At 40.1% G+C, this 20383-nt stretch overlaps 1 protein-coding gene across 2 annotated transcripts in view; it reads left to right on the top strand.

Annotated features, from left to right (window-relative positions):
* The window catches only part of LDLRAD4 (low density lipoprotein receptor class A domain containing 4), a 294973-nt gene that overhangs the window by 100581 nt on the left and 174009 nt on the right, over nucleotides 1-20383 (top strand). The window lies entirely within an intron of this gene.

The raw sequence follows: 20383 nt of genomic DNA, 5'->3' as shown, positions 1-20383 counted from the left end.
TTTACCTCAGATAGCTGGAAAGTTAAAAGAAAAAGGTGTATTCCTGGACTTGCTTTAAAAAAAAGGGGGGGAGGCTAATTACCTCAGGGAAAGAAAATAGTAATTAAAAAAGTTCTGCCAGGTTCTATTTTAAGGAAAGAAAAATATCAATTGTCTTATTGCAGAATTTTAAGGGAGCACGGGGAACACTGGCTCTGTTCAAGGATCATTCCCTCTTCTGCAAAGAAGTCAATGAACTCCTGGAATTAGCCTGCAACAAACTGCTGTCCAAAATGGACAGGAGTGAAAAGTAGGCATCAGAAATGAAGCAGAAAAATACGCTCTGAATTGACACAATCAGTTTCTGCCTTCCAGTAATGATTGACTGACAGTTCTGGCAGTGGGACCACTGTGTAGCACAGCTTAATGCAGTCTGGGTCTGTATCACTTATTCATTGCTGCCTTAAATACAGATAAAGACTGGGATATTTTCACTTCTCTGTTTCTGGAATGCTTTGAAATTGTAACCAGCCAGGCAAATTCTCAGATTACTTCATGGAATAATTTCCAGGTTAAGGTTTCATAGAAAACTTGCCCACTGGGTGAAATTTTAAAGTACAGTTTCTGGCCATTGTTTTGTATGCTTTAGCAGAATTTGGAAGTATGAAGCTTGTTTTTACCATCTGTTTGTTTAGTTTGTAAAGATAAGGCTTCAGAGGAAATGAACTGATCAGTTTGAAACGTGATGTTACTACCATTTCATGGAGTGTATTGATTAGTTTTAGAGAACATAAGAGATTGGCTTCCCTTCTTTTATGCTTATACTTTTTATTAGATTCAATATAATTTCTTGTTGCAATTCAAACATTTTTTTTGCAAAGGCATTTCAGTTAATGCCTTTGAAAAACTGCATTATGGCATTTAACTTGGCACTCTGTTATGAAAGTGATGTGAAAGAAATTCACATTATTAGTAATTTAATGAAGAAAATGTGTTGTGCCTTCAGATTGATACAAAGACATGTTGGTTCTCATTTTTTAAATATATACTGAACATTGCAAACCTTTTACATTTTATAGCTGGGGGTCTGTAATAGGACTAGTCAATAATAATATGTAATCAGTAGTGTAAAGAAAAGTTTTTTTAAGTGAAGCAAGCTCAGGGTTAGATCTGGATCTTGTTATAAAAGTCTTAAAAGGAAAAGTCTTTTAATGTTACAGGTAAGCAGAATTTGAATGGCAGTGCCCCTAGTTTCTGCTTGTGAGATTAACTAAAATTGTGTTTCTTTATTGGCTTCTGCATGTAGCTGGCATTATGAAAATGTGATAGGGTGATATTTACCTGAATATAATATATCTCTGAATTTAAGAAGACTCTTCTCCCTGTATATACTTTATCAGTGCTTTTTTTGTAAAAGAAAAAGGTGCCGGAACGCACACATCTCACACAACCTGCCTTGCCTACCCTACAAGGTTCCATCCAAAAAAGGTGCCGGAACTCCGTTCTGAGCGTTCAATGAGAAAAAAAGCCCTGTACTTTATCAACCTAAGTGTGCAATATTTGGTTCCAAAACACCAAAATTGCTTATTGCCTATATCAGTGTTTTTCAAACTTTGCAATTTTAAGATGTGTAGACTTTAAATTCCAGAATTCCCCCACCAGTATGACCCTTTGCTGTACTTGTAGAATGGAATGTAAAAGAATTGTGCCCTTTTTTGAACTCACGTGATAGCAGCTTGAACTAACAAAATGCATGTTAAAATTAAGAAGGCATTAAGAGGTGGTGATCTGTGGTTGTACACCATATTACTGTTTCTGGTATGCCCTCTGAATTTTTGGGATTTTCCAAAGCCCCTAAAGCTACTGTGGGAGCTTCGGAAAAGGTATACAGCTCCTTTAAAGGGTTGCCACAAGTACAGCAAGGGTACCCATGAAAGACATGAAGCATCTTTCCTGCTTCAAATTCAAATCCTGCACCTCTCTATTACTTAGGTTTGTTGACCGTAACTTAAACTAACTCTGGAGATTACATGTTCCTTTTCTTATATATGGTAACAATTTTGCTAATATCCTGCAAAGTGGCCAGCATTTATTGTTAGTTATTATTGCTTCCCTTTGCTGGATAAATTAAGCTGGTATGACTTATTAACGCCCCCCAACTCTTTATTCCCTCTTTGTTGCTAGTTCCTTTTATTCCCATGAGTAGAAAGAAAATGAAGCCTGTCACCAATTTACAGATTATTTAGGAGAAATCTATCTACCCATCTATCTGATGGGTAAATATGGCATTATTTTTAGATTTGTTATTGGAGTTCTTAATTTATAAGATCTAGTCTTCTTGACCATTTAATATATGTGAATGCCAGTGTAGACGATTGACAGCTGAAGAGCTATATTTAAAATCCACTCCATATATACTTTATATTCATTGACCCACTAAAGAGATTTGGTATGAAGCTGCAAATGACTTTGTATTCTCAATTGCAGTGCATACCTGCATGATGTGAAATCTGTCTGAAGCTATGAGATTTATTTATTAGACATTAATCATTCCAATCAGGATCAGACCTCTACATACTTTTGAGTTTGTAAGTATGGAAGAAATTTTATATGCTACAGAACTAGTGTGACAGGTAGTTAGCCCTAGATCCAAAATGTATTAAACATCAAAACTAATGAAGCTTACTGTTCTTAGGGAAATATATTTAACAAAAGTTTTCTTAACTTTAGTGGCATAATATGTGAATGGGGAGAGTTATTGCAATGTTGCTATACAATTAATACTGCAACCACAGAAAGAGTCCATAATTCCATTCAAGCAGGGTCACTAGTATGAATGTCCAGAGGTTGGTTTATCTGACATTATTGAATAGATTTTATTGGCCAGTTTCTTATATTTATTTTTCTATTGAAGTTTGCCTACTATTGTGAATGACAAGATGTAGAAATACTGTACACAAGTGTGTATTTAATTTTATTTTGACGTTAAAGCACCATGTTTGTTGGACTTTGACTGGGTTTTTTGTCCCAATGCATCTAAGAACAAAATACAGGGATTGCTTCAGGTTTTCAGATGTTTGTATGTTTTGTTTAGTTTTTCACTAACTTCCTGATAGCAAATTGTAGTTAAAGTTCAAAGCCTTGGGGGAGATGATTGCAGCTGCAAGGGATATAGAAAATACTGTTTGAATTCACAGAAAGAACACATTGCTTGACTTTTAAATGATAGAATCTGATTATTATTTATGAACTTGAGACTTGGTGTGTTCTAATGATGAGTTGTTAGTTGGAGGAAGGTTGACAGAGATCTGATTAATTGGTCTGCTACTTCTGCTCTTCTGGCTTTCAGAAATTATGGTGTTTTTCTCATTGTCAGCTCTCTTTTGTATTCACTACCAAAGTAAAGTGATTTTATTTCTTTAAGTTGGTGGTACTAGTGGAATTGAATCAACCTAGGAGGTAAAAAGAGATTTCACAATATCCAGAGCGTTTGTTGATTGGTGAGCTGATAACAATTGGTAATTATTTTATTTATTTATTTATTTATTTATTTATTTATTAGTTTTTATAAACCGCCCTTCTCCCGAGGGACTCGGGGCGGTGTACAGAGGAAGGAAGGTATACAGACCGAACAATAAAATAATAAGAAACACTAATGAACACAAACTGGGACCCCAATTAACGTTATCATGCCAGGCCAGCCTGCTGGAATAGGGAAGTTTTTAAGTCGCGACGGAAGGTACGGAGGTCAGGGGCCATCCGGATTTCGGTTGGTAAGGTGTTCCAGAGGGCTGGCGCACCCACTGAGAATGCCCTCCCCCTGGGGGCCATCAGCCGACATTCCTTGAGCGGTGGCACCCTGAGGAGGCCCTCTCTGTGGGAGCGCACAGGACGGTGGGGTGCTGACATCGGCAGAAGGTGCTCCCGTAGGTAGTCCGGACCCATGCCATGTAGGGCTTTGAATGTCATTGTTAGCACCTTGAACTTCACACGGAAGGCAACCGGAAGCCAGTGCAGCGCACGGAGGAGAGGTGTGATATGGGAGTATCGGGAGGCTCCCAAGAGTGTCCTTGCCGCCGCACTTTGCACCAGTTGAAGCTTCCGAGTGGATCTCAAGGGCAGCCCCATGTAGAGAGCGTTACAATAGTCTAGGCGAGATGTCACAAGGGCATGGGTGACTGTACGTAAGGTATCCAGGTCCAGATAAGGCCGTAGTTGGCGAACTAGTCGAACCCGGGAGAAGGCCCCCTTGGTCACAGCTCCAATGTGGTCTTCCAGGGAGAGCTGCGAGTCTAGGAGGACACCCAGGTTGCGGGCCCTATCAACAGGGGGAAGTAACTTGTCCCCAATGTTAAGCAGTGGGGCGTTCTGAATCTCCTGGCTTGCCGGTACGTACAGCCATTCAGTCTTGTCCGGGTTCAGTTGAAGCCTGTTTCTCCCCATCCATTCCCGGACCGCTTTCAGGCAGCGGGACATCACGTCTAGGGCATCACTGATATTGTTAGGAGTTGAGATAAAAAGCTGGGTGTCATCAGCATACTGATGGTACCCTACTCCAAAACTGCGAATGATCTCACCCAGCGGTTTCATGTAGATGTTGAACAGGAGAGGCGAGAGGACCGACCCCTGAGGGACTCCGCAAGCGAGAGGCCTCGGGGTCGACCTCTGTCCCCCTGTCAGCACCGACTGCGAGCGACCCTGGAGAAAGGAGGAGAACCAACGCAGAACCGTGCCTCCCACTCCCAGTCCCCTGAGGCGTCGCAGCAAGATACCATGGTCGATGGTATCGAAAGCCGCCGAGAGGTCTAATAAGACTAGGACAGAGGAATGGCCCCTGTCCCGGGCTCTCCAGAGATCATTCATCAGAGCGACCAATGCCGTCTCCGTGCTGTAGCCCGGCCTGAAACCCGATTGGTACGGGTCTAGATAAACCGCTTCATCCAGGATCTGAGGAAGTTGGTGCGCCACCACGCTCTCAACAACCTTCGCAAGGAAGCGAAGATTGGAGACTGGACGAAAGTTATTCAAAGAGGATGGGTCCAAGGTGGGCTTCTTGAGGAGAGGTCTCACCACCGCCTCCTTCAAGGCGGTGGGGAAGTGACCCTCACTCAGAGAAGCAGAGATGACCGCTAGGAACCAGCCTCGTGTCGCCTCTCGAGCTGCATAGGCCAGCCAGGAAGGGCACGGGTCCAGTAAGCATGTGGAGGAGCTCAACCTTCTCATAATCCTGTCCACTTCCTTAGGAGTTACAGGATCAAATTCTTCCCAGATGACGTCGACAAGACTGTCCATGTCTTGTTCTTCCATCTCAGCCCAGTTGGAGTCCAGACCAGTTCGAATCCGAGCGATTTTATCCAGCAGATATTGACCAAATTCCTCGGCTCGACCCTGCAAGGAGTAATTATTACTCTTAGAGGTTTATACATTTCTGCCTACATTAGTTATTGGTTTATTTTATCTTTTCTTCAACATATCCTGAAAGTTGTGTGCAATAATATTATCGTATATGGATATTACAGCTTTAAAGATTCTGCCTATTAAAGGAAGGAAGTAATTATAATGTGTATAATTAAAAAACTCTTGACTACAGATCCCTCATGGCTACAGGTTTGATTATTAAGAACTCTTATATACTTTCCATTTCCTTTTTTTTACTCTTTCCAAGTCAGAGCAATATTGGAAAGAAATTATATATAGGGTGCCAGATTCTTTCTATGTGTGAGGAAGAAAACTGAACAGAACAATTGCATTGTTCATTTGATAGCAATAGCACTTAGACTTATATACCGCTTCAGAGAGCTTTACAGCACTCTCTAAGCGGTTTACAGAATGAGCATATTGCCTCCAACAATCTGGGTCCTCATTTTACCAACTTCAGAAGGATGGAAGGCTAAGTCAATCTTGAGCCAGTGAGAATTGAACTGATGACAGTCACCAGATTTAGCCTGCAATACTGCATTCTATGAGGGACGCGGTGGCTCAGTGGGTTAGGACGCTGAGCTTGTTGATCAGATGGTCGGCAGTTTGGCGGGTTGAATCCCAAGTGCCGCATAACAGAGTGAGCGTCTGTTACTCGTCCCAGCTTCTGCCAACCTAGCAGTTCGAAAACACGTAAAAATGCAAGTAGAAAAATAGGGACCACTACGGTGGGAAGGTAACAGCGTTCTGTGAGCCTTTGGTGTCTAGTCATGCTGGCCACGTGACCACGGAGACGTCCTCGGACAAGCGCTGGCTCTTCGGCTTTGAAACGGAGATGAGCACCGGCCCCTAGAGTTCGAAATGACTAGCACGCATGTGTGGGGAACCTTTACCTTTTACCTTTTACTGCATTGTAACCACTGTGCCACCATAATAGTATGATAGGAGAAACTGAATTTGAAAAAGGCGAAAAATTGGTCAAAACTTCTAGTGCATTTTTATGGAAAAGCAGAGGGCAGAAGTCCAAGTGTAGAACTGCCACTATAGAGGGATCCTTTTTACTTCTAGAATATTCATACTATAAACACAAAATAAGATAAGACAAGGGCTCAGGCCAGCTGGAGTTCAGTTTCTCTCAAATCTAAATGCTTTTATCTGGTAAATGCTGAGAAAGTTAATTATAATGACTCCTCAGATAGGCTTGGCATGAATTGTCTTTTACTACAGGTACACAAAAAAGTGTATTGATTCATGGATGAGGACATATATGCTCCTTTTCATATCTACCTGAATTCTTCTGGCTTAGTAGATTAAAAAAAAGTCTACTTATTAGTGCTGCATCATGTCTTGTTACATGCTTGCTTTGAACTATCAGATTCTACCCCCCCAAAAAAATTTGATTTGTGTCATAACTAATGAGGGATGGGTGTGGATGAAAGCAAATCTAAAGTCCCCTTGGCTCATGGAAGTAATTACATTGTTATTTCAATCTATGGGTTTTTTCTTCTTTGAGTGATGTTGATTGGATGCAAAAAGAAAGGATACAGCCAGAACAATGCCTGTGTCATGGTTCCGACAGACAGAGATGTATAAAGCAGACCTCTGAGGCTTGCAAATTCCTCAAAGAACATATTTATTAGTTACAAAGTATTGGCATGGTCAAGAGTGAAACCAAGGCTGGATACACAAGTAACAATTTTCCAATAGAGTTGAATGTCCCACCCATAAAACTATGCAAGTAACTACGTTCCTCAATATGATTATTTGGCAGGCTTTTTATGCAATGCCCAGTGCTTAGTTTCAAGAGCAGCTGATGACCTTGGTTCCCAGAGGGCAAAATATTATTTTGACTAACAAAACACCTGGGCAACACCCCTCCCTCTGTTCTATGTGGCAACCTAGAATGAGAAGGAAAATGACTGCAGCCATGCTCATTTGTAGAGTTGACAGCTTGTTGATTTCTGAGTTGTGCTGTAAAAGACATCTTAGTTTTCTTGCCTCATTTTGTCTCAACTATGTACAAAATAAAATTTATGAAAGGGTCTTCAGGAAAGTTTATTAGGCATTCTGACACAAATGATTCAGTGGAGTCCTTTTCCATGGAGGAAAGTGTACTCCTTGTACTTCAAATGCCAAAAGATTTGTGATAGCCTCGACTCTAGACCCTTACTGTGACTATTTGAGAAATGTAACCCCTGTCAGACTTTGATAACACTTGTTATCTAATTCACTAAACTTTGCTAAATACTGAAACTTTGTGCCTTGAGTATTTTTTTGATCTTGATCATGATTTTCTTTTTCAATCAGTCCTGCTGTAAATGCCAGAGACCTCTGTTTAGAAAATCTGACAATGCCAATTGCACTGCTCTATGAGACATGGGATTAGTCTTCATTAAATGAGAAATTTAGACAAACTATAAGGTTTTATGTCTGTATGTGTGTATACACACACACACACACAGAGCATTGTGTTTGAAAGATATGTTTTGGTTTTAATCTATTATTGTCCTTTTTAGAATAGAGTAGAGATGGAAGGGACCTTGGAAGTCTTCTAGTCCATCCCTCTGCTCAAGCAGGAGAACCTATACTATCCCAGACAAGTGACTGTCTAGTCTCTTCTTAAAAGTCTCCAGTGATGGAGGACCCACGATTTCTGGAGACAAAAATCTGTTCCAATGGTTAATTGACCCGCACTGTCAGGAAGTTTCTCCTTAATTCCAGGTTGCTTCTCTCTTTGATCAGTTTCCAACCATTGTTTCTCGTTCGCAGCCGTTCTTTGTATGTTTTAGTCTCCAGGACTTTGATCATCTTGGTTGCTCTTCTCTGATTTTTTTCCAAACTCTCAACATCTTTTTTGTGATATGGTGACCAAAATTGGCTACAGACCAGGTGTGGTCTTACTAGGGTTTTATAAAGCGGTACTAATACTTTGCATGGTCTTGATTTAGTAGAAAGTGAAAGATAAATACAGATTTAAGAAACTAAATTATATAATTGAAGAGCAACAGATGGTGAAAACTGTCTGGAACCTAGTTTTTTTCATTTCTGAATATGCAAAGTTTGATGAAAAAAAAAACTAAAAAAATGGATGTATGCCTGTTATGCATGTGTATTTAAACCTTTAAAGAAAGTGTACTCCATTATCTCTCTCCCTATCAAGTTAAGCACCCATTTCTTCAATGCAGGAATCTAAATTAAAATATTCCTGATAGTTAACCTCTGGCCTCTGGTTAAACACATGCAACCAAGCAAGTTTACTTACTCTCCCGGTAATTGTTATCACTATTATGCAGATTTCTTTTAAGACTGTTTTCTTCACATTGACTTTAAATCTGCCTTTCTGCAGCATAAATCCTGAACTTTTGAGAGAAAAACATTGTCCCATGATATCCTGTCAGCTTTACCAGGTAGACCAAACAGGAAACATGACTAGATAACTAATTCTACTTTATTGTAAAACTGTATTAACAGACTACTTCAAGTCTGAAAATCCAATTCTCCCACTGTTTCCTTTATAGTCTGAGAAACTACAGAGAGACCCTTTTAAACCTCTTATCCTGCCTATTGTTCAGCTGCAGCTATGATGTCTCTTATCTGAGCATTCCCTAGGCAGCATCTGTTTGTCCCAGATACCTTTACACATTCTTTCAAATACTTGAAGAATGCTGTCAAACACAACCTCACTCCCAGTTCTTCAGTCTCTCTTCGTTAGATTTAAATTTAAATTTCCAATATGGAAAATTGCTAAGAATGAGAGCACTGTTTTATAATCAAATTTCAGTAGGAGCATGGTGGATCGCATGGTTAGGATGCTGGGTTGGAGGTTAGCAAGCCTGGATTCGAGACCCCGTGTGCTGCCATGGGGTGGGGGTGAACTTTTGTCCTTTGCTCCAGCTCCTGACAGGAACACGAAAGGACATGGCAGGCAGCTCCCCTCTGTGCACAGAAGGGAAGATGGGCTGGAGAAAAGATACTTCTTTTCGCCAGCTCCATGTTGCAGTTCCCCTCCCTTCCATGGGCAGAAGGGAACTCCAGCCTCAAATGCTAGTAGGATTTTGGCATGGAATACTTTCAGCATTGGGCATTTGGAAACTAGCAGAAGACCTCTTGTTTCTTGGGGCTGGCTGCAAATGCCCCATCCTGCAAATGGCCTGTGCCAGTATCCTGTTTGGATTTTGGGACTGATTTTTTCATCTAGCCTCCTTGAAAATGAATGCATGCTTTGGCAGAAAAACTCTTTCCTGCGGAGTGAAATCAACCAGTCAGGCAGTGCTTTTGCTTTCAAGGAGGCTGGATGAAAATGTCCCTTCCTTTTTCACCTAGCCTTCTTAAGAGCAAAAATGCTTCTTGATAGATTGATCTTGCATGGCGGGGTGGAACTTCTCCGCTAAGTGAGTGAAGTTGAGTGAAAAAGTTCCTTCCAAAATCCAAGTAGGATTTCCTGTTTGGTTTTCATGATGGACTTTTTTCAGCCAGTGTCCAGGGAGTCCTCTGGGCAGGCAGCAGCGACCTTCCCTGCCAACCTCCCCATTGACTTTTTGGGGAAGCCGGCAGAGAAGATAGTGTTGTGATTCAGGGTCAGCCTGTGGGTTTGGCAGTTGGGTCGGACGACTCAGAGGAGGAGGGGGGGTGTTGAAGACCTTGCTGAGGGGGTTGAAGATCTTGCTGATGAGAGCCCTCAGCCAGGCCCCTCCCACTTGGTCACCACGGAGACCCAGCTGTGTGAGCCTGACAGCGTGGATGAAGATGACCCACAGCTGGCCCTGTTCAAGGACGCCCGACGCAGGAGGCAGTCAATTAGGAGTAAACAGAGGAAGGCAATGGGGCTCCTTGGAAGGAGGCAGAGAGAAGCCACTCCCTGAACTCTATATAAGGGGAATGTGTGGGAGGGCTGGTTTGCTGAAGGCAACCGCTTGGATAGTTCCTGTTTCTTAAAGCTCCTGTTTCTTGGTTTGTCTTGTTCCGTTTGTTTTTGTAGCAATAAATTTGGCAGGCGTAATTCCAGCCTCTTGCCTTCTTGTAAAAGGGGTTGTCCCTGCCTTTTCTGCAGGGTCGGTAGCAGGCTGGTACAGAACAGATTGCATACGGCGATCACATACAGTGGTTGTAAGTTTGGGCACCAGTTATAAATCCCTTTGTCCAATGCTGTCATAATTTCAACAGTTGCTGAACAAATAATCATTAAGTGATAATTACCTGTAGACAGATTCTCCTTTCTTAATCAGGCGTAACAAATAATTAGGTTGAGGAAAGGATAGCTGCAGTAAGAAGAGAAAACAAAAGAGCAAGAGTGATAAAGATGAAAGGGAAAAATAATTGATGAGGAACAATGTTTGATAAAGTTTAAGGAAAGGAAAAAAAGACAAACATTCTTTTTGAAAAATTAAACCTTTCTTTTGTTCATTCAAAATTTTATTTTATGTATTTTATATCCCAATGCACTAGGGTTGTGTACAGGAAAAACTGCAAGCAGACTGAGAAGTGTTCTCATTCATACCTGACAATCCTTCATATCAGCTATTGAAAAAAGTATTTTACAATGACAAAATGTTACTTTAAAAAGTGACACAATCCCAAATCTTCCCATTACAACTATTCAGTATCTTTTTTCATCTTAAGCGGTCAAAAACAGTATTTTATTATAGAAAAATACAGTTTTGTAACTGTTCTCAGTCAGAACCTCCAAGAGCGTTGCCAAAAACAAACAAACCTCTTTGCCAAAACTATTTGACCTTCTGTGAGAGCAAATAGGAACAAAACATGCTGTTAAGACCATTGGTTTGGGTTATCTGAGGCAACAAAATCAATTTTGACCAATCATAAGTCAACCTACCATACAAGACATGTTTCATAAAATATGAACTTATTTTTGTTTTGATGTTATCATCTATTTTTCCATCGTCCATCTTCTCTGAGAGCACTTCTTCAATAAAAAATAAATATGAAAAAAACCTGAGAAGAGCAATGGAAATAAATAACTAATTCACATTGAAAAGGAATGATTAAAGAGGAAGGTTTTGCATGCAGGAAGAACATAGGCAAGTACAACTCCAGCGAAAGTCTTTTACTTTGGCTTTAATATCCAGAAGCGTCTTTAGGAGAGCTTCTCCTATTGCTTTTAATGTCTGGTCATGGTCACATGAAGTGTCTCTCAGCCAGGCTTCAAGCTTTTTAAGCCTTTAATGCTCGCAATCAATATCTTAAACTGTGCTTGAAAAATAATTCTCTATCAGTAAGGGTCTTTCAGCACAGAAGTAATATAGACCTAATGTTGTGCGTTAGTAAGCAGCCTAGTTGCTGCATTTTATATAATTAAACATTCCAGACATTTATTCTGGGCAGCCCACATAGAGTCTTACTGCAGTAGTTAAGTAACTTAGATAATTTTATAAATCTGACCATTTGTGGAATGATTGCAGCTGATGCACAAATCATAATTATGCAAATTGCTTGTGTGCTGCTGTGGCCAACTGTGAATCTTTGAATTACTCTGAATCCAGGGAACCGTGAAACAAGCTTCCTTTCTTTTCTTGCAATGGTGTCTGTCCTTTGAGGTAGTCCTGAAAAGAAGCAATAGCCATGAGTTTTAACACTACTTTTATTGTAATGTTACGATACCAGAATATTACAAATCTGAGCTCCCTCCTCCCTTACTTTTATTCTTCTGAAAACTAGGGACCTTTTGAGACACTTTTTCCAATCCAACCCCTCCTTGGACTGTTTCGTTTAACAGACCGTTGTCTAGGCTGTGAATGTTCCTCCTGTCTCCTAAGATCATTCCCATATGCTGCTACATCTGGCTATAGAAGTTTTGAGCCACATTGGTAATTTTCTCAGTGATCCCTCCCAAGATGAGCACCTGTCCAGCCTAGACGAGTTCAAATCACCAGGACCAGATGGATTACACCCCAAAGTTCTCAAGGAACTGGCAGACGTGATCTCAGAACCACTGAACTATATTTTTCAAAGATCCTGGAGCACTGGGGAACTACCAGAGGACTGGAAGAGAGCTGATGTAGTTCCCATCTTCAAAAAAGGGAAAAAATAGATCCAGGAAACTACAGACCTATCAGCCTGACCTCAATACCTGGGAAGATTCTGGAAAAGATAAACAACAAATCAGCGAACACCTTGATGCAAACAAAGTCATCACTAAAAGTCAACATGGGTTTGTCAAAAACAGATCATGCCAGACAAACCTTATTGCATTCTTTGACCAAGTGACAAAATTAGTGGACCAGAGGAATGCTGTAGATATAATTTACTTGGACTTCAGTAAGGCATTTGATAAAGTAGATCACAACCTTCTACTTGATAAGATAGGAAAATGTGGGTTAGATAGCATCACCACCAGATGGATTCGTAGCTGGCTGAGTGTGGTCCTCAATGGAACTGCATCTACATGGAAGGAAGTGTGTAGTGGGGTGCCCCAGGGCTCTGTTCTGGGCCCAGTGCTGTTCAACATCTTCATCAACAACTTGGATGAGGGGTTAGATGGGGAACTCATTAAATTTGCAGATGACACCAAGCTGGCAGGAATAGCCAATACTCCAGAAGACAGGCTTAAAATACAGGAGGATCTGGACAGACTCAAACACTGGGCACTATCTAGCAAAATGAAATTCAATGGTGAAAAAAGTAAGGTTCTACATTTAGGCAGGAAAAATCAAATGCACAGGTATAGTATAGGTGGTACCTTGCTCAAAAGTAGTAACTGTGAGAGGGATCTCGGAGTCCTAGTAGACAATCACTTCAATATGAGCCAGCAGTGTGCTGCAGCTGCCAAAAAAGCCAACACAGTGCTAGGTTGCATTAACAGAGGGATAGAATCAAGATCACGTGAAGTACTAATACCACTTTACAATGCCTTGGTAAGGCCACACCTGGAATACTGCATCCAGTTTTGGTCACCACTATGTAAAAAAGATGTTGAGACTCTAGAAAGGGTACAGAGAAGGGCAACAAAGATGATTGGGGGACTGGAGGCTAAAACATATAAGGAATGGTTGCTGGAACTGGGTATGTGTAGTCTAATGAAGAGAAGGGTGAGGGGTGACATGATAGCAGTGTTCCAATATCTCAGGGGCTGCCACAAAGAAGAGGGAGCCAAGCTATTCTCCAAAGCATCTGAGGGCAGGACAAGAAGCAACGGATGGAAACTAGTCAAGGAGAGAAGCAACCTAGAACTAAGGAGAAACTTCCTGACACTTAGAACAACTAACCAGTGGAACAACCTGCCCCCAGAAGCTGTGAATGCTCCAACATTGGAAGTTTTTAAGAAGAGACTGGACAGCCATTTGCCTGAAATGGTATAGGGCAGACATGTCAAACTCGCGATGTCACGTGACGTCGCGTGACGTATCGGAACTTTTTCCCATTGCCGGCAATGGGATGGGCGCGGTTTCTCCGTGATGCTCTGGCCCGCGGGCCGGCAGTTTGACACCACTGGTATAGGGTTTCCTGCCTGAGCAGGGGGTTGGACTAGATGACCTCAAAGGTCCCTTCCAATTTATTATTATATTATTATATTAAGATGTTGCCTTTCTTCCTAGATCCATTTTTCAACAGCAGGACCTTCCTTTCCCCTAAGGAAAATTGACCTCTTCTCTGTGCACATTTTACATTTTTCTCTAATAATTTAGTGTGAGTAAATTTATATGGACTGGGAAAAGACCCAGAGTTAAATTTAACATTTTTACAAAATTTTAAGTTTTCTAAATATCAAAGTCAATGCTGTTTAAATACCAGTACACCCAAATAATATAATGTACTATTTCGGTTTTATGGTGATCAAATAAAGCAATATTTTAAAAAGATGGTATTATGGCAACTATGCCCCCCCCTGAACAGACAAAGTTTATTGGTTTCAAGGCAACAGTGATCCAGTGAGGCTAGATTAGTGGAAATAGCCCTGGCTTAGATTGGGAAGCTCAAGTATGGGAAATTAATGAGCAGTCAAGGATTCCAGGATCTGATCTACTTTAATGAAAAGGCATGAGAGAAGGCATCCAGTAGGCAAATGACTGACTCACTGGCTCACCCATCAGATCTTCATGTAAGCAGGGCACAACCTTCTCTTTCTGAGACTGCTGCAAACTGTTGCTAGCTGTGCTGTTCCTTCAGGGCTTCGTGAAATATCATGATGAACACATTTTATTTTGAGGGGTCCTTGCTACTCTGGCAGCAATGATGTTATTTAGTTTGGGTAATGAAATGTCTGCACAAAAACCACCAAGCGCAGAGAGCACCGAGGACCCCTCGTTTCAACCCTGAGTTACAAACATTCTCCTTTATTGGTATACTTTATTTTGAATTGTGTCTGAGTTCATAATGATAGAATTAGTGTGGACATGCATTGTAGGGTAGCAAATAAATGTTATAAATGCTTGTTGCGTTTAGAACATGAAAGATGCACATATCTGTACCATTTTACTAAGAGTATGTGGACTTTGGAAATATTACAAACTAAAACATAATTTCAGCCATTCTCAACAAACATAATTGATTTATTACTTCCTTTGTTTAACTTCATATGTTGGATATATTACTACCACAATGACTGAAAAGTTACTTTCAGCTCTCATTATGGTAACTATTTGGTAGTTTAAGGTTAGTGCATTTTTTGATCTGTGTTGTACAATTGAGTCAAAATGGAGGGAGCACAGAATTATCTGGGGATCTGGTGGAAATGTACAGTTTTTGTTCTTAAAATATTATTTCTATTCACAGTGTCACATGCAGATATAACCTATGGTAATATATTCTGTGTTAATTTCTTTTGACAAGTATCTGAATTGTTTATATTTTTAGTGCTTGTTTTCTTGTAATTCACAGCATCTTGGAGGGAAAGATAAAAATCTTTCAGAATTTTTAAATAAATAAATGTAGCATGTGATTGGATATGAAGAGTCTTCACGTATCAATTTTGTTCCTCAAAGCTGCCAATACTCAGTTATTAAAGGAAAAAGAAAGTATAATCTAGCTAGGTTTTGTAAACAGTGTTATAAGCACCCAGCAGCTGATTGTGTCTGCAGTTTTTTAAGACACTGTTTGCTTGTCTGGGTAATGTTTCATATGCACTTCTTTATTTAGCAGCCAGACAGAAGATGTGGACTAGTAAGACATTGTAAATAAATCAGATTCATTTGTGCTGCATAGTTTGGTTTAGATAAGCAGACTATTCTACTTTTCCTAGTAACATATATAACAGTCTTGGGGTTTGTTTGTTTTTTTACTCTATATTCGACTCTTGAATAGCTGCTGGTTATGACAGGGACAGACACAATTTTAACATTTCTGACTGATTCATCTTTCCAAGGTGACAGATTTCTACACGATTTTTTAAAAAGTGGAACCAAAAAAAAAAGTGGGATATCAATTCCAAAGATCACCAGTTTCTGTAGTAAAACTACCTTTACCAAATTAGGTAGTTAATTCATCTACTGAATATTTCCTGCCCCATCTTGGAGATATCAAACATTGAAATTGGAACTTGTTGCAAATGAGGTTTATGATTAACAAAATAGGTAAAAAGGATGTCTACGGCAGGGCTTTTCAACCAGTGGTATGCGCGTACCACCTGTGGTACTTTGCCACGTGGTGGGTGGTACGCAATCGTCCTAGAGAAGTGTGGTGGGGGAGGGGAATGAGCCGAAGCGAGCCAAGCCTGAGGGAGATGCAGCTGCAGCTGCAGGACTGTCTGGGCTTGGCAGAAGCCCCAGGAGCGGGCAGGGCTCCAGCTGATTGGCTCCAGCTGATTGGCTCCAGCTGATTGGCACTTCTGGAAGCAGCGCGGAGCTGGAGGTGAACTGAAGAAAAAGGGGGGAGGAGAGGAGAGGCTATAAAAGGAGGTGGCTTGGGCGGGAAAGGGGAAACAAGACAACAGGGAAAGGTTTAATCCCTTTAAACAAATGTGATTTGTTTTACCACCTTTAATTGAGTCTATCTATGGTTTTTAGAAAGTTTTCTTTGAAGGTAAACAGGCTTAATTTAAAACTAAAACTTTTCGCAGTTGCCTTTCAGTCTCGAGTTACAACATTGTGACACGTGACACGCGTGAGGCAGCTTAAAGGAAACCACCCCCCACCCCGGAGTTTATGCGTTTCTTTATTGTGTGAGCCTTTCTTGCTTTGCACTTGATTCCTGTGTCTTTAAGGGTACAGGAAAGGGATTGGGGGGGGTGTATTCTTACTACGCTGTGGAAAGGACTCGGAAGGGAGAGAGGAAGAAGGGCTGACCAGCTAGCTCAGGGGTCTACAAACTTTAAACCTGTGGACTTCAACTCCCAGAATTCCTCAACCAGCCATGATGGCTGAGGAATTCTGGGAGTTGAAGTCCACAAGTCTTAAAATTGCCAAGTTTGAAGACCCCTGAGCTAGCTGGTACTGGTGCATATTAATAAACATGGATAAATTCATCATACATTTGTCAGGGCAAAGGGAAAGTGATTCAGCAAAAGAACAGCCACCGAAGAAATTAAAACTGGTACTTTTCTCCTTTTTTTCTACAGGTTGTAATATTTTATTAGATTATAGAATAAAATACAAAAATGCAAAAGCAAATAGTAAGAGGAAAAAGGGGGGAAAAGTGAGGGGGAGAAGGGAAAAAGAAGAGACTTCCTCTGTTGCAGTAGAAGGAAGCAGTAACGTTGAACCTCAACTTTTCACTTTTTCATAATATTATAAACTAGCCATTTCTATAACAACAAATGAATCTAATCAGTGAAGCCCAAAATCCCCCCCTTTTTTAGTCATCAAGTTTTTGACACCTTGCTAAGCACTGGTAGTACTCAAATATTGTCATGTCCTAAAAGTGGTACAATCTGTGAAAAAGTTGAAAAGCCCTGGTCTACGCATATGCCTTCTCTCTCACACACACACCTAAGGCTTCTCTAGCTGCTGGTTTCATGGCTTGAATGCTATTTTGTTTTCAGACAAACAGCCTTCCCAATTGTGTTCAAATGATACAGCCATACTTCTCCAACCCACATATTATAAAAGAGAAGTTTTATTGAATCTTTACATGTGGACTGGCAGCGCCAGAAATTAGTGTAATTGTGTGCTTGGGATTTTTCTGAGAGTTTATCATCAATAAGTGTTTTAAATATCAAGGGCCTTCAATCATTGTCTGTCTGTCTGTGTCTTCTTCCTGCCTCAGCCTGGAATGAGGATCTGCTTTGCATTTTTTCTGTGTTCCGAATTCATTTTAGTTGAGCCCCTGGGGATTAAAATATTGTTTTACCTGCTATTAAAATGTTACAATCATACTGTATAAAGTTCACTTTCTCCAGCAGGAAACAAAATTTTATACTGGCATGTCTTTTTACTTTTCTCTCAACACTTTCAAGTTAAGATTCTGATTGAAGTCAGAATCTGAAGAAAGGGCTGGAGGAAAATTACTTGTTTACACTTGGTTTCAGGCTAAAAATGGTTAGAAGAGAAGAGGCAGAATCTTTCTCTTCCAACAATCAGCAATTTTTGCTAGGTTGGATGACATAGTGGCATATCAGCATTCTTGAATATGGGTAGTGTTTGTTGTTTTTGATAGTGACACTGTTTCAGTCTAGAGGTTCTTCTGACCCTGTCAATTTTTTAAAAAATAAAAGGCATTCCTGGGTGTTGTTGGCTGAGGATTACTTATTTCTTGGTCAGTGGTTATAAAACCAAAGACTGCTTCCAAGTTTTGATTCCTAAAATGTTCTAAAGCATCTTGGCAGTACATCTGCAAATCAATACACTTTTCACAGCAGTTATAATAGCAAGTGAATTTACTGTTGAGAGGAAGACTTTTATTTTCTCACATTCAAGCTATTATGTTTATAAGTGCTGAGGAAATGTGATATACTTACAATAAAAATAGTAGCTCAAGAGAAAAATTGCATGTCAGATGGAACGTACGCTTATATTTATTGTGTAGATTGTCCAGAAAAGCACCAAAATATTCAGAGCTGTCCAAAAAATGGATCTTCTCCAGCCAGATTATGAATTCTGAGAATGTTAGTCCTAAGATACCACCAGTGCAGATGTTTGGGGAAACTTAGATAACCACCATTGTTTTTACCAGTCATATGAAATAGAACTATGCAAATCCTTAGAAAGATATGTTTTGGAATGTACAAAGTGTGCACAATGGATCTTTTCTCTAGACCAGGGGTGTCAAACTCGCAATGTCACGTGACGTGTTGCGATGTATTGTGATTTTTTTGCCCAGCAATGGGGTGGGCGTGGTTTTACTATGATGCATCCGGCCCACGGGCCAGCAGTTTGACACCCCTGCTCTAGATGGACATGATTACTTTGAAAGCGACTTATGTTTTGTTGCGATTGTGATGCATGGCCACTTTATTCCATTGCTCCTGCTTTCTGTGTTGAATCCAGACAGGTTTGACCAAATGATTAACCACATATATTGCTTGTTTATTGTTACTGGATATTAGTAACCTAGTTATAACATTATATAATTTTAAAAAATAATATTTAACTTGTTCAATTTAGGCATAGCCTAACTCCAACTGAGTTTGGGTCGTGCACAATAAAACCAACAACAGAAATCAGGAAATAATAACTATGAGAGAGTAAAAGAATATCCAACAATAGCATATCTGGTTAACTGCACCCACGCACAACATAGCAGGGACCCCAGCTACCGCAATCCATAGCTTAAGTACAGTCAGGTCTTTAAGGTTTTCTGAAACATCAGAAAGGTGGAAGTGGTGTGTATTTTGGGGAAATCTCATTCTATATGACAGGGCTGTTACAGAGAAGACATGCTTCTGGGGTTCTGATAGGTGACATTGATATATGAAAGAGTGCCATCTTTGTTGGATTGAACCAATTGGACTGCAATGGTATGTGGTAATGAACTTGGGAGACAAGGAGAACAGTCAAGAGGCAGCTTAGCCCTCAAAAGGAATATGAGTGAGGCAAACGTCTCAGAAGGAGTCCTTCCTGGTTTCTTGGGCTGTAAAGGTGATGGAAGATAAATGTACTTTCGAATTTATTCTGTTAATATAATCTTATGATAAAGTACAATTAGTTTACCTGGACATGCAACCTGTCTGGACTACCTCTCAATACTAAGGGGCTATCACAAAGAAGAGGTTATTCTCCAAAGCACCTGAGGGCAGGAGAAGAAGCAATGGATAGAAATTAATCAAGAAGAGAACCAACCTAGAACTAAGGAGAAATTTCCTGACACTTAGAATGATTAATCAGTGGAATACCTCCAGAAGTTATTAATGCTCCAATATTGGAGGTTTTTAAGAAGAGATTGGACAATCATTTATTATTCAAGTGAAATGGGTAATTCTATGAAAGATAAAGTGCCCCTCAAATGAACAGGCACAATGCCTTGCAAAGGTGTCATACAGGACTACCAAGGTATGCCCATCATTGTCCACGCCACTAAATTCTGGAGCAGTTGAAGCTTTCGAGTGGTCTTGAAGGACAGCCCATGTAGAGTACATTGCAATTTAAGCTGAGATGTAATATAAAATAGTAATTATTATTATAACACAAGATGATGATGATGATGTTATCCATTCTGTTGTATCCACCTAGGGTTTTTTAAAAAATATTGATTGGCAAAAAAAATTCATATCTTTACTAATATTGTGTTTAATAGTTAGCTTTGAATTGATTTTTTAGGAAAATAGTTGAATTCTTGGCTATGTTATATGTGCATATTCTGAGGTTTTATCTCAAGGTAAATGTTGAAAGCACAATGTCATATCCAACTTCCTGTTTTATAATGCTTTCATAAAGTGAGAATAGGATTTGATAAAATGATAATTACATCTTAGAACTGGGGGTCTTGATTTTTTTTAACTTTTTCCTATTAACTGCAATTTTGTTATTGTGCAGCTGCCCCATTTTACTAAATACAGCTTTTGAAATGTAAATCATATCATGTTCTAAAATGCATTATTGACATCATTCAAAACTGTCTTTGCATTTCAAAGGCATATGCAATCATACTTAGATCTCAA

The sequence above is a fragment of the Vipera berus genome (genome assembly GCF_964194415.1).
Source record: "Vipera berus genome assembly, chromosome: 3".
Taxonomy (NCBI): Eukaryota; Metazoa; Chordata; class Lepidosauria; order Squamata; family Viperidae; genus Vipera; species Vipera berus.
The sequence above is the reverse complement of the archived record's forward strand: the minus strand, read 5'-3'. Positions and strand labels throughout refer to the sequence as shown.